This window comes from Dasypus novemcinctus, chromosome 1, assembly GCF_030445035.2.
Source record: "Dasypus novemcinctus isolate mDasNov1 chromosome 1, mDasNov1.1.hap2, whole genome shotgun sequence".
Classification (NCBI taxonomy): Eukaryota; Metazoa; Chordata; class Mammalia; order Cingulata; family Dasypodidae; genus Dasypus; species Dasypus novemcinctus.
In genome coordinates this window covers 134,647,453-134,662,928 of record NC_080673.1, presented here as the reverse complement: position 1 = coordinate 134,662,928, position 15,476 = coordinate 134,647,453, and the positions used below count along the sequence as shown (strand labels likewise).

Here is a 15,476-nt window from a genome sequence, read left to right as displayed (position 1 = left end):
TATATGAGCAAATTTAGAGAAGTGAGAAGTAATTTTGTTTCATAATGAAAGGAGTGGATAGAAAACTATTCCGTTTTCCTTGAGTATAGAATAAATATTATAAAGAAGGGACCTGGAAGATAATTACTCTTTCTGTGGCATTAGCTTCCACCTAGTCCTTCTTCATTTCATGTCCATGTTTACTGGACATGGATTCTGCTACTGTGCTGCAAAATGGCTGGGTAAAGGATTCTAAGAATTGCATTTCTTCTCATGGCTTCTGTTATAACTTCTACTATGATAACTTTCACATTTAGACTGTGAACTCATGGAAAGCATGTTATGTTTTTCCTTTTACTATTGTAGGTCCATTGCCTACTATTCACTCAATATGTACTGAGAGCCTGCTATAAGCCAGGAACCCTGCCAGATGCTTGTGACAAGAAGGGCATGACTTCTGAAAAGATTATAGTAACAAATGGGTTTTGAGTGGATGCATGAATCTCTGTCTTAAGACTTAATTTCCCTTGTTTTTCCTAGTTAAGACTTTATTATCTCTTGCCATTATTATTATAATAGGTCCATAACTGTCCCTCTCTTTTGCACCAATCCAATTCATTCTCTATACTTCAGCCAGAGTTGATCTCCTTTTTAAGCTCCACACCTGTCAGACATTTTCATCTGGATGTCCATGTTGATGTGTGAAGAAAAATATATCTAAATCTAGCTTACCATCTTCTCTAAATTTATTATTCTCACTGTTTTTTTATTTCTAATGATTGTACTATTCTCTTCCAAGTCATTCAAATTCAAAATCTCAGTCATCTTTGATACTTCTCTCTTTCTTGACTCTCCACAGCCAACTAATTGATACTTTTCTTGATCAAGCATCTCTCATGTCTTCAGAAATGTTCTAGGACTTTACTAATGATTATTTCTACCTTCAATCACCTTCCTTCTAATGCATTCCACATATTTCTCCCAAATTGAGAGTTCCAACGTCTAACCCTGGTCATGTTACTCTACTGCTTAAAAACCGTTCTGCCTAGCCACTGCCAAATAAAATCTCCATTTTCCCTATCCCTACTCTGCTGCAGGTACTCCAGCTATATGATGATTTAAATATGTCGCTCACATTCTTACTTCTATGCCTTTGCCTTTGCTCTTTAATCCACATGTGATATATATAGGAATCCCTGTCTCTGCAAGTTCAGATCCTTCCATTATTCAAGGAAGGCCTTTCTCAAATGTTAGTTTTTTCACAAAATCTTTTCTGATGTCCCAGTTTTCTTTATCCCCACTGTATAACAATTGCTCCTATTTATGCCACCCAACATTTTCTAAATTGTATTATAGTAATTTCCATATCTCTCTATTAAAGTTTGGATTGTTATTCAGCAAATATTCACTCCCTTTCTCTTTTACTCTTAAGTAAGTATATTTCTCTGCTCCATTTATATTGGGATTAGCTATGTCACTTGCTTTGGCCAATAGAATGCTAGTGGGACCTGGCATGAGCAGGAGTTTTCAACATGCTTGTGTGGTTTGACTTGGACATTATCCATGAGATCATGGCCTGGGGAAGACATGCAAAGCAGATTTAAACACAGTCTGTAGCCTGGAACCAATCTCTGGTGAACTACTGCTCAAGGCAGAACCACCCCGATTACCTAAATTGGTGGCAAATTGTAGACCATGAGGTGCTATACAGAAAAACTTAATTTACTATCCTATAGCATTCAACACGTTTTTATTGAAAGCCTACTATGCCCCAAATGCTATGATAGTTGCTGGGAATACAATGATCATACAACAACCAAGCATGACACTTGTACTTGAGGAACTTACAGTCTATTCCAGGAGACAGTAATTAATCAAATTACATGCTTTTAGGAAAATATAAGAAATGACCCCAACCTACTCAGAGGCTTCAGAGATTTCCTGAGGAAATGCTTGTAACTGAAACTTGAATGATAAGTAGGGGTTTATGAGGTGAAAGTGGTAGTGAAGCAGAGAGGTAATGAACTGGGGCTGAGGGGGTAGGGAAGTTAGGATGAGGTGGAGAAGAATGCTCTTGTCTTCCAGATAGAGGGTATAGTCTGTGTAGCAATCCTGTGGAGATAAGGCATATGGCATATTCCAGGACCTTAGAGAAGGCCACTGTGACTGGAGCTCATAGGTTAAGGGTGTTGTAGAAGTAGGACCATACAAGGTCTTGCTGAAGATTTTGTTTTTTATCCTAAAAACGTTCAGAAACGGTTGAAGCTTTTTAAGCAGTGATATGATCAGATTAGTGTTTTCAAAATAATACTCTGGTCTCTAGATGAAGAGTAGGCTGTTCAAGGGTTCTACAATGCATTGGGCAGAGAACAGGTTGGTGAATATAGCACTTGATTAGGTTAGATATGATGGTAGCTACACTAGAGATGAGGCAGTAGAGATAGAGAAAAGCAGATGACTTCAAGGTATCTACAGGAAGTAAATGAAACAGACCCTTTTGTGGGGTCTGAGGGAGAAAGAGATGTCAAGGATGATTCTTTGGCTTCTTGTTTAACTGAGTGAAGGCTGGCTCCATTTCCTGAGACAGGAAACCCTGGAAGTAATATTGAGTTTGTAGGTGAGTATTAGGCTTTTTTATATAACTCCAGTGAGTCACTACACTTGAAATTAAAATTGAGATGTTGAGTAGACAGTCTGGAACACAGAGTAGGCAGTCTGGAACTCAGAGAAGGGGTCTGCACTGGTGACAGAAATTTGACTCATCTGGGAATAGGCAATAATTGATGCTATCTAGGGAGACAAGGTAAGAAAAGAGGGACTAAGACAGAATCTTAGAAAAGTCCTATGCATAGTTACTAGATCAAGGAAGGTGAACTTACAAAAGAGACTGTATTAGATACCTAGGACTGCAGAAACAAAGATATCGCACATTGGGGGGCTTAAAACAAGAGAAATTTATTCTCTCACAGTTCTGGAGGCTAGAATTTTGAAAAAAAGTGTCAGAAGGGTTGGTTCCTGGGGAGCGGATGTAGCTCAGTCCATTGGGTCCTTGCCGCCTATTTGAGAGGTCCTGGGTTCGGTTCCTGGTGCTTCCTGGAGAAGGCATGCAAACAATGAGCAAACAGACTAGAGAACCATCTGGGGGAGAGGGGATACATGAAAAAATATACAAAAAGTAAATAAAACCAGAAGGGTTGGTACCTCCTGGAAACTCGTAAGAATCTGTTCCATGCCTCTCTCCAGTCTTTGCCTCTGTCTTCACATGGCATTTCACATATGTATCATGTGTATGTGTGTTTGCATTTGTCTTTTCTTATAGGGAAGACAATCATTGGGTGAGAGAACACTCTAGTATGACCTCTTCTTAACTAATTACATCTTCAAAGACCCATTTCCAAATAAGGTCATATTCTGAGGTTCAAGGTGTTCTTGAATTTTGGAGGGACACAATTTGACCCAGTACAAAGGCTAATTAGAAGCAGTTAGATGGATAGGAGGAAACCCGGGGGAGTCTTTGGGAACCAGTGAAAAATAGTGCTTCAAGAAGCAAAATAACCACCAGTGTTAATTATTAGTAAAAGTCCAAAAAGACAAAAATATTCATTGGGTTTAGAGACATGGATGTCATTGGTGAATTTTGATGGATTGGTAAAACTAATTAAAGTGGGTTGAGGAAAGGTAGGAAGTGAGGATATTAAGACCAGGTTTAATGAGCAGTTTGATTTTGAAAGAGAGGTTCATAATACATCTCCTTTCTTGGAAAGGCACGTGGTATCAGGAGAACAGTTTTTATTTCTTAAGATGAGATGCACTTGGACGTATTTAAATTATAACAGGACTTACTGAATCAGGAAGTTCTTAACTATTCAAGAGAGATAACTGATAGTGCAAGGTAACTGGGAAGGCAGGGGAAACCATATCCTCATCCCAAGTGAAAAGATTGGTCCTAGGGAAGAAAGAGGTGTAATAGGAAGAAAGAAAGAGTATAGAGGCACAGATATAAGCAGGCTTGTGGATTTGAAAGTGCAGATATGAAAGAGTTCAGATTTGATGTATTCAATATCCTCTTTGATGTAGGATGCAAACTCATCTTATGAGAGTTGGCACTGTGGCAAGAAGAGATTTGATCTATAAAATTGTGCAGAGATGAGATGTGGAGGTGTTTTTGGGACTTGGAGTTGTCCTGGGTGGTGCTGCAGGGACAATTACCAGACATTGTAGGTCCTGGTGCAGTGATGCTCAGAGATGTATTCAACAAATGCAATGAATGTGTCATGATGATGGAGGAGAATGTTGCTATGGGGGGAGTAGTGGAGTGAGGGGGGGTGGGGGGAACATGGGGACCTCATATTTTTTAATGTAATATTTTAAAAAATGAATTAAAAATAAATAAATTAATTAATTTAAAAAAAAAGGGGGGAAGTGATTCCAGCATTGAGTGAGAATTTCCCAGCTCTTTGGACAGCCAACATCTCCCAGAACTTGTCAAGAACCTTCTTTGGACTTTCATTGCAGCCCTGGTTGCAGCCTGCCTGCGTAACCTGGACTTGTGCATCCCCACGGCTGCGTGAGAAACTCATAGAATTGCACACTATTGACAGATATCTCTTGTTAATTCTGTTTTCCTAGAGAACCCTGACTAATACAATAATAATAAGATAAAAAAATTGTGCAGTGCAAAGCATAAACCATAATGTAAACTATAGCCCATGGTTAGTAGCAATATTTCAATATGTTTTCCATCAATTGTAACAAATGTATCACACTAGTGAAAGATGTTGTTAATTGGAGAAATTGTGGAAAGTGGAGGGGATGGGAATATGGGAATGCCCTATATTTCCAATGTAACATTCATGCAATCTAAAGCTTCTTTAAAAATAATGGAAAAAAAATACCTATTCTTTTGATTTACTACTTCATTGTACACCCACTGTTAAAAAAATATTTCACTTGGTATAAATACCTCACAAAATCATATTTCTATTTAATAAAATAGTACAATACAATATAAAGAAAAAAAAGAAGTGGTTTAATATTTGAGAAACACACAAAATGCTTACAAAACTCACTGTGGAGAGCCAGCTGAAGAAAGAAAAGAAGGAATTTCTTGGCAGAGTTGTGTCCATTTGGATTTGGATATCATGAATTTATGCTCATATCTATCTGTCTTACTACATGAATGCCTTGAACATGGCTAGCTGCACTGGTGTGGTATAGACAGCATCAACAGTGGGGTTACCCACTATTTGGTTTTGCTATATTTATGGGGTAAAAAAATGAATAAATCAAGCTATTTCAGTTCATTAATAATAGTTTTTGCAATAACGTGCCATGAAGTTTAAGTTAGCTAAAAAGGAAAACAAAAAATGTAAAGAGCTCAACTGAAAATGGGAGGATTGCATCCAGCATCCAGGTGGAATCTGACCCTCCTCTTGACATAGAGGTGCAATGGACACAACCAATCCAATGTCCACATAGAAGAGGTGGCATTGGATTGGGAAAAGTGGACATAATGGACAAAGGGTATGGGGAAAGGCAGGAAGAGATGAGAGGTGGAGGCGTCTTCGGGACATGGAGCTGCCCTGGATGGTGCTTCAGAGGTAATCACCGGACATTGTAAATCCTCACAGGGCCCACTTGATGGAATAGAGGAGAGTATGGGCCATGATGTGAACCTATGTATATGAGGTGCAGAGGTGCCCAAAGATGTACTTACCAAATCCAATGGATGTGTCATGATGATGGGAACGAGTGTTGTTGGGGGGGGGGGGGAGAGGGGGGGGTGGGGGGGGTTGAATGGGACCTCACATATATATTTTTAATGTAACATTATTACAAAGTCAATAAAAAATAAAAAAATTAAAAAAAAAAAGAAAAAGACAAAAATTTAAAAAATAAAAAAAATAATTACAAGGTGAAAAAAAAAAAAATGTAAAGAGCTGATGTATTAGAACAGATAGAGGAGTTAGATGACTGAAAGTTTCCATGAAGTAAAAGAAAGTCTATTTGGGGTATGGGTGAACATGTTAGTTGGAAGAAGTGGAGTTTGAGATCAGAGAACAGAATGATTGATGTAATAATATTTAAGGTGAAATAGTTTCTGTTGATGGCAAATTCAAGATGAAACTATAGGAGCAGGTTGCTGAAGTTGAAGGAATGAAAATGTGACTAAAGATGAAGAAGTCAAAAATACTGAATTATCCAGGAGGATGGGAGGAATGAGGATGGAAAGATACAAATAAAATGCCAAGGTTTTTGATAAATAGAGGAAATGATCAGGAGCTTAGTAGACGAGAATGAGTAGAAGTGGGGGAAGGGAAAAGGTTTAAAGAAACACATTTTAAAAGTATGAAATATATCACTTATTTAAAAGACAACACAAAATGTATATGCTTGATTCAAAACAAAATGAAACAAGCATCTATGATCCCATCGCAAAGCCTGACTCTCTCCATGCACCTCCAATTCCCTTCCTATCCATCCTTACTACAAGATAATCGCCTTCCTGAACTTTGTGTTAGTCATTTCTTTGGAGTAGAATTATTATCATATTTAAACAGAGAATGGTAAAGAATTTTGAGGTAGGGACAATGGGAAGCAAAGAGATATTAACTCCACATACTGACACATGGGCTGCTAAGAACATGAAGTCCTAAGCAGAAAACCATATGAGGTAAGCAAGGAAGTAGCAGGAGAGCTCAGGAAAAAAAAGTGAATACAGAGGAAAATCTGCTGACTGTGGAGCTATAGTTTCAGAAAACAGAAGATTCTACCTCTCCTACAAAAATTTAAGCCAATTGAGGCTAGGAAAGAGGTAATTAGAAGATTACTATAAATATAAATTAGGGTGGAAAATCATCAAGGTCACATTCAGTCACATTATTTTCATCTAGTGTACCACAAGACTTAATCAAGGAATTAAAAGAATGTTTGGGCAGAGGTTGACTATACCTTTCAATGTCTGTATTAGTCAGTCAAAGGGGTGCTGATGCAAAATACCAGAAATCTGTTGACTTTTATAAAGGGCATTTATTTGAGATAGAACCTTACAGTTACCTGGTCATAAAGCATAAGTTACTTCCCTCACTAGTCTACTGGTACGTGTTGGAGCAAAATGACTGCTGATGGTCTGCTAGCCATGCTCAAGACATTCATGTAGTAAGACAGATAGATATGAGCATAAATTCATGATATCCAAATCCAAATGGACACAACTCTGCCAAGAAATTCCTTCTTTTCTTTCTTCACCTGGCTTTCCACAGTGAGTTTTGTAAACATTTTGTGTGTTCCTCAAATATCAAACCACTTCTTTTTTTTTCTTTAAATATTGCAGGCTTCCTGGGTTCCTCTCTTCCCAGAGCTTGCCTCTCTCTGGGCTCAGCTGCTCATTCTCTGCAGCTGCAAACTACCAGGTGAATGGGTCTTCTCTCCTCCTGGGACCTTCTCTTTCCTCATGACCAAGTTCCTCTATGTACTTACTTCCTGGGGCTGCACTTCAAAACTCCAACCTCCCTTCTCTGCAGTGCCATTTCTCTGTGAGTCCTTACCCACCAAGGGTGCAGGGATACAATGTCTTACTGATGTGGCCCAATCAAAGCCTTAATCATTATTTAATCAAGTAATAGTAAAACCTCTGAATCCAATACACTGTAATATTCCCAGGGGAAAAGACCAGTTTACAAACATAATCCACTATCTCTTTTTGGAATTCATCATAATATCAAACTGCTACAATGTCCATGGAAGGACTACGTAGTATATCATTGTTTTAGTTTGCCAGGGCTGCTATAACAAAATACCACAAATTATTTGTCTTAAACAACAGGAATTCATTGACTTACACTTGGAGGTTTGAAGTCCAAAATCAAGGTGTTGGTATACCATGCTTTCTTGATAGTCTTTAGCATTCTGGTGGTGCCTTGCTGGCGATCCATCTCTGCCTCTGTCACATGTAATCTGTCTCTTTCTGTCTCCCACTGTGGCTTCTACTTCCATGTCTAAAATTTTTTGTTTATAAGGACTCTGTCATACAGGATGAAGGTCCATCTGATTCAGTTTGGCCTCATCTTAACAGGATCTTTGAAGATTTTACTTTCAACTGAGTTCATATCCATAGGACCAGAATTAGGACTTGAATATGCTTATAAGGGGGACATGATTCATTCCCCAAGTATCTTTGAATTTGTTTTTATGATGAAAAATGTTTAGTATTAAGGCAGTATTTTAACAATGGACTAGAGTAGACTTAACTGTTATTCTACTTTAGACTTATTGTTGTTCTAGCAATGGAAGAACTTTTATCACTAATGTGGAGACAGTGACCACTGGAAGTTCTGAGGGGAAGGAAAGGGAAAAACAGTATAATATGGGGGCATTCTTGGGACATTGGATTTGCCCTGAATGATGTTGCAGTGACAGATAGAGGCCATTATGTATCTTCTAATAACTTACAAAGTTGTGTGACAGTGATTATGTAATAATGTGAATTATAGTCCACATTTTGTGGCAGTGCTCCAATATGTGTTAATCAATTGTAGCAAATGCATCACACTGATGAAGGATGTTGTTAATATGGGAAGGTGTGGGAGGGGTAGGAAGTGGAGCATATGGGAATCCCCTACATGTTTTATGTAACATTAATGTAATCTAAGTATCTTTAAAAAATTTTAAAAGTGTATTAAAAAAAAACCCAATATTTTATATGTTTCTCTGGATATGAATTTCGAGACATTTAATTATGTTCAAGAGAAGTCTTGGGAAACAGACTTGGCCCAGTGGTTAGGGCGTCCGTCGACCACATGGAAGGTCTGCGGTTCAAATCCCGGGCCTATTGACCCGTGTGGAGCTGGCCCATGTGCAGTGCTGATGCGCGCAAGGAGTGCTGTGCCACGCAGGGGTGTCCCCCGCGTAGGGGAGCCCCACGCGCAAGGAGTGCGTCCCGTAAGGAGAGCCGCCCAGTGCAGAGGAAGGTGCAGTCTGCCCAGGAATGGCGCCGCCCACACTTCCCGTGCCGCTGACGACAACAGAAGTGGACAAAGAAACAAGACGCAGCAAATAGACACAGAGAACAGACAACCGGTGGAGGGGGGGGATTAAATAAATAAATAAACCTTTAAAAAAAAAGAGAAGTCTTAATGAAATGTGGGAGGAAAATTCACATTAGAAAACTTTCCCCTAGAAAAGACAGCCAACACTCACCTGATGCTTTTAGAAAATTCTTGGGAACACATTTGATATTTAAACATATTTCCTTCTCACTTATCAGTCAAAGTTCAGTCCAAAACATAAGACTAATTTACTGGAGGACTTTTCCCACTGGCTAGATCAGCATTCTGTGACACATGTTTCCAGAAAAAATCCACAACTCTTAAAGTTAACTAAATAAAAACAAATAGACAATCAATGAAAGGACCAATGGGCAGATATTCACTCCTTGAATATGCATATTACAGTTGTTTTGGCACTTCTTTTGACTATGGAATAATTTGCTCCACACTCTGAGTTGGGGACAGAGAGAACGCTAATTATAAAAGAGAGCTGGGGTTAATGTTTCTGCCCCATTCCCTGATTCATTTCTGTCCCTTCTGCTCTGTTCTTTGTAGGTGCTTTTGTAGGGGTGACATTACAAATTGCATTTCTTGGGTCCTCTGGTTTCTGGATGGATCAAGAAGGCCAGAAGACCTGAGGGAAAAAGGTTGGGGTCATTTTTCACCTGCTTACTTCCCGCCTCTATTCCTCACAGCCACCGCAGCAGCTCCTCCCTTTATCCTTCAGGCTGAGTAAATTCACATTTCTTTCTTTCCCTTAGCCTGCCCACACCTCCCTTTATTAAATTCTCTTTAAATTTAAATTTGTCTTACTAGCTTCAGATTCCTTTGAGGAAATTAAAAGGATGATACCAACCAGAGAGAGAGGCTGGGATACTGTGTGAGCAGAACTTACCCACGTTGGAATAGATGAGATGAGGGGACACCTCTGAGGAGACAGCAGGAGGCTCTCTGTGCAGTGTCAGGCCTCTATATTTATCATTTAATTTATGATTTTATTTTATTTTATTACTAAAACAAGATAAATCGATTCCTCTAATTTTCTGTATTATAAACTAAAACAAAACAAATGGAAGGTTAATTTCTTGTAACAATTTATTCTTAAGATAATTTTTCACTACATACTTTAATCAAAGAGTGCATCATATTTCATGAATTCCTTCTGATTCTCAGCAATAAATTATGATTTTAAAAAATGTTTCAAGGTCAAATAACTTTGGCTGATATGGTTGTACCACTCCCTTCAAGCATCTAAAGTTGACAACCTGGAGCCCACATCCTGTTCAAACCTTCCAGACAACCTGCCTTTATGTGAATGATTATCTCTAAACTGCTGTGTTTCTCTCTTTAATCTGTTCCATCCAGCAGCCCACCCTGACTTTCCAGAACTTTCCTGGGCCCTCTAGAACTCATAGTCTCTCATCAATAAACTCCCTTACATCTTTAGCATCTTCTATGAGCATTTCTTTAGCCTTCATACTCTAACTGAAAACTTTTCTGAGATTAGTGTTTTCTTCTTTGCTTTTTCTCCCCATACTTAAAATACCTTGGAACCTGGAGTTGGCGCCTTCGGAGGTGGGTATTTTTGATGACTCACTTCATTGTAAAGATCTTGTTTCTCACTATTATCTTTTAAATTCTTCCCCTCCTTATTCACTTGGCAACTATCCTAATTTTAACTCATTAAACATCACTAGATTCCTGCAGTAGCCCCTAACTGAATTCCCTGCCTTTAGTGTGGTCTCTTTTCAATCTCTTTCGCACTGTCACCGCTGTGATACTGATCTTTTTAATCATGCCATTTCTTTGCTTAAAATCCTTCAGTGGCTTTCAACGGATTTCAAGGATAAAGCTCAAATTCTTTAATTTAGCAATAAGTCCTTTCATGATCCCATTTCTCCCTATATTTTCTGCCTTGTTGTCTGCCACTCCTTTGCCTTTACCCTTTGCTCCGGTTATATTCGGCTATTTGTACTTTTCTGCAGTTCTCCAGAGAACTAGACAACTTTCCAGGACACTCCCTTCGCAGGGTGACTCAGATGCAATTTATCTGTGCTCCTAACGCATTCTGAATGTCTCCATCTATCAGCACTTATCACACTGTGCTATGGTCTCTGACTTACAATTTTGGAAGATAAACACCATAGCTCAGTCGGATTTGAATCCCCCAAATCGGGTAATGTTGTTAAATAAATGAATAAAGGCGAGGATTGCTAAAGCTGTCCTACCAATATTAATAGAGCATAATTTTGAACTGTTTTTTTTTTCTCTCAGAAGTGCATTGGTTTATTTTCTTTCTGTTGGTTATTACAAAGTTAAGGGCATGTGTATTTTGGGTGGTAGGTGTGTGTGTACCTGCATGTATTTCTTGTTGGGGAGAATGTAGGTAAGATTTGTTTTCCTCAAGAAACCCATAAAACATGACTCCCACAATTGATGGAGAATAAATTGCTGGGACCAGATGCTGAAAAGTTTCCTGGGACTTTGTCTTGGAATGCCCTTATAGAGTAGAATTAAAATACTCCAGTTCCTCTGTGTGCTTTCTTTTGGCAAGCCATCATATCACCACATGGTTCTCATCAACATCTATATCTAATCAACCAAATTTACTGTTCACAGAAATAACTCTCAGAGATTTGACATGGTCTAACCAGTTAATGAGGATAACGTGCTTTGAAATCAAACTGGCTGAAAAATTAGGCAGTGAAGGTGTCTTTCATCCTCTTCCCTGCTCCTCAGCTGTCCTCTACTTGGTTTTCTGTTTGGCCAACTCTGATTCATTCCTTAAGACTTCCCTGAATTCTCTGGGTGGACATAAGTACCATTCCTGTATTTCTACAGCACACTTGATAACTAACTCATAGCACTTACCAAGCTGTAGTGTTTTCAAACTTGTCAGACTCTCCTAGATTTTAAGTTCTTTATGTACAGGGACGATGTTTTGTATTTCTAATTTTTTCCCTATTTGCTAGTATTGTGTCTGGAACATAGGAGAAGTCAGTTAGTATTGCTTAAGTGTACAGGTCTCAGGATGCAACAAAATCTGTTTAAGATGATGGTCTGTATGGCTTGACCAGAGAAATTATCTGCATGTACAACAAATATATACTTTTTTATATGAAAATTACATGCACTGCTTACAGAGAATTTGAAAACACAGAAGTATATAAAGAAGAAAATTAAGATGATCTATAAACTACCCAAGATTAATTACCAATAACAACTTGAATACTTGTGTGTACATACAAAATCTGAAGCCCTAATTTAAATACTTATGCTTAGTTTACATATTTAGCTTAACCTTAGTGTGTCAGATCTAATCAAGAAACATAAAATGCAAAACACTCCTAAGGAATCAAATACTCCCTTATAGCAAAGGAGTTTCAAGGACAGGAAGACATGTAAGATTTTTAAATGGAAGTTCAATTTGGGGAGTCATTTAGCCTTGAAGGAGCTATTTTCTCTGAATGAGTGAGCATTTTATTCTAAAACCAGATTTTATTTGTATAGGATTAACCTTTTCACATTTTTCTATTTTTTCCTATTTTGTAAAGATTGAAGAATCATTTGCTCATATCCACAGGGATTTATTTATCCAGCTAATTAGCAGAGGGGTACTTAGCAGCCAGGATAAAGAGGAATGCATCTGAAACTTTGAGTTGATGTTCCCAAATGTCAGTTTCTCTGGCTGAATGCCATTAATCTTCTTGGCTCTCTAGCCTCATTTTAGGGGGATTTGGAGACAAGTGACAGATTCTTTTTGTATCCTTCCTTCAATCCCTTACCGCTACAGTCCTAGTATTGGGGTTATGAAGGAAAAAGAACAAATACCATTCTTAAAAAAAATAAAACTCTGGTCTTTCAGGGTTGACAATGGAGGGAAAATCTTCCCCCTAGAAGAATACTTATTCATTATTGCCCTTCCCTATAGTGAGCTCAAGAAGTTGTTTCCCCTTTAACAGCCTTTAACATTCCAGACCCGGAATAGAACCAAGGACTTTCCCCTTATTTTCCAGTAGGATAGCTGAGATGGGGCTAAAACATTTTAAAAAGAGGACATCACTGCGGGGGCTGAAAGCTAAGATTACCCAATAAAAGGGAGAAGGTAACAGTTTGTGAAACTTCCCAAGAAAACTTTTTCTAATGGAATTTTTTAAAAATTATTTATTTATCTATCCATTTATTTATTTATTTATTTATTTATTTATTTCTCTCCCCTTCCCCCCAACCTCCCCCCCCCCCCCCCCGTTGTCTGTTCTCTGTGTCCATTTGCTGCGTGTTCTTCTTTGTCCGCTTCTGTTGTTGTCAGTGGCTCGGGAATCTGATTTATTTTTGTTGTGTCATCTTGTTGTGTCAGCTCTCCGTGTGTGCGGTGCTGAACTTTCTTTCGCGCTGGGCGGCTCTCCTTACGGGGTACACTCCTTGCGCATGGGGCTCCCCTACGAGGGGGACACCCCTGCGTGGCAGGGCACTCCTTGTGCGCATCAGCACTGTGCATGGGCCAGCTCCACATGGGTCAAGGAGGCCCGGGGTTTGAACCTCGGACCTCCCATGTGGTAGACAGACGCCCTAACCACTGGGCCAAGTCCGCTTCCCTCTAATGGAATTTAAGAGAGAAAATGATATGAAGCTGGATTCCTACAATTTTGAAGGTCAGACTGTCAAGAGAAATATTATTTGTGTTATTAGTGACTTGTGTGTGTACATGACTTGACTGTTGCCAATGTTGGAAACCTGGAAAACAGAAACTATAACAAAAACCTAAATGGAAATATGAATGCTTCTCATAAAAAATTCAATCTCAAAGAAAAGTAAAAGAGACAAAGTGAGAAGAAAAAAATTATGTCCAATGAGAGTTTTAAGGAAGTTGAGTATATAAATATGGGAAGCTTTCTGCTGGCTCATTTTGAAAAGAAATAGTCTTGCAGTCAATAGACATGATTTACTGCTGGGAAAATCATGTTGAGTGAAGAGAGCAAACTTGTATTACAATAAACTAATGAAAGGAAAGGTGCCAATTTCTTTTACATTTTTGCTATCTACCTATATTTTCTCTATTTGCTTTCCTGAAAGATCCAACAGCTTAAGATGGAAATAGAAATAATCTGAAGAGTACTTACACCAGAGTAGAGACAAGATCATGCCATAGTCTAAAGATTTAAAGAAGTTATTCATGCATCATTTTCATTTAAAAGGGCATAATGACTTCTGGGAAGATAGAGGATAAGAGAGGCAGAGGTATCACTTCTCTCCCAGAAAAAATAGCTACTGGACAGGTGGAGATTGTCCCAAAACCTGCTCTGGGGTTCAGGACACCAGGGGAAGGTGAGACAACATCCAAGAGAGAGGGCTGAAGGAAAAGAGTCTCAGCTAGATGAAAAAATCCCATGAGTAAAGCTGCAGCAGCAGCAGCTGAAACCACCCCCTCCCCCCTCCAAACAAACAGCAGTGTGTGGACTTCAGCCACTGGGGATTACAGTGGCTGGGGACTGTGGGGATTGCAGGTGTCCTCTTCACTAAATAAGGGGAGAAGGAAGAACACAGCCGATGGCAAATTCAGATTTTGGCCAGCGAACTTGATCTGCTATATTGGAGGAATTGCACACTTCCAGGCTGCTTGGGGCTGGGACATTATTTGCATTGAGAGACAGCAAGAGAGACGCCAGAGCAAAAAAAGTGCAGCCTGCCCAGGAATGGAGCCGCACACATGGAGAGCTGACGCAGCAAGATGACGCAACAAAAAGAGACACAGATTCCAGGTGCTACTGACAAGAATAGAAGCAGACACAGAAAATGGACACAGAGAGCAGACAACTGGGTGGGAGGGGGGAAGGGGAGAGAAATAAATAAAAAACAAATCTTATAATAACGAGAGACAGCAAGGAGCTAAAGATAGTTTTCCTTTTCAAATGCCCTCCTTACTGCCCTGGGCTAATTGCTGAGGAGGTGGAGAGAAAGAAGGTGTGGCTAGCCAAGGGAAGAGAATAGCTTCTGAAAACATTTGTTTGTGAGGCTTGGTCAGGCCTAAGGACATTGCTTCTGCATCACTCACCACGGAGTTAGACTGAATGCATTCTTCCCAGCACCTGGAGTCTGAGCTGAGAGGCCAAAGAGTGCCATCTTCTGGCAGACCAGAAAAGTGCATGGAAAGGGAAAAATAATTTTAAATAAATCAAAGAGGCAATAGGTACCTTGAGGGCTTCCCTCTCCAAGGCCCTTGGAAAAGTCACAGCCCTGGTTTGAGTAGTTCTGAATATCTAGAACAAGTTGAACTAAGAGTCAAAGAACAGTATTAGTGTTACTGGATTTTGTTTAGGTTCTTTGACTATGTTGCAGAAATGAATTTCAAGAGCATTTCAGGTGAGCTGGGCCAGTAATTTATTCAGGTAGGGAGGGATGAGAAATGGGAGAAAATGACAGATCAGGAGTCCCAGGTAGAGAGGAGGGGGT

General features: G+C 39.2%; 1 long non-coding RNA gene across 1 annotated transcript in view; it reads right to left on the bottom strand.

Moving 5' to 3' along the window:
• Positions 1-2,915: 2,915 nt before the first annotated feature.
• LOC131278523 (uncharacterized) overlaps positions 2,916-15,476 on the bottom strand; it is a 45,340-nt gene continuing 32,779 nt past the window's right edge. Inside the window, exons 3-6 of the long non-coding RNA XR_009185866.2 lie at positions 9,922-10,081; positions 9,178-9,356; positions 7,821-7,976; positions 2,916-3,072 (exon numbers count right to left, since the gene is read on the bottom strand). This is a non-coding gene — a long non-coding RNA (uncharacterized lncRNA). The remainder of the gene's footprint in view (positions 3,073-7,820; positions 7,977-9,177; positions 9,357-9,921; positions 10,082-15,476) is intronic.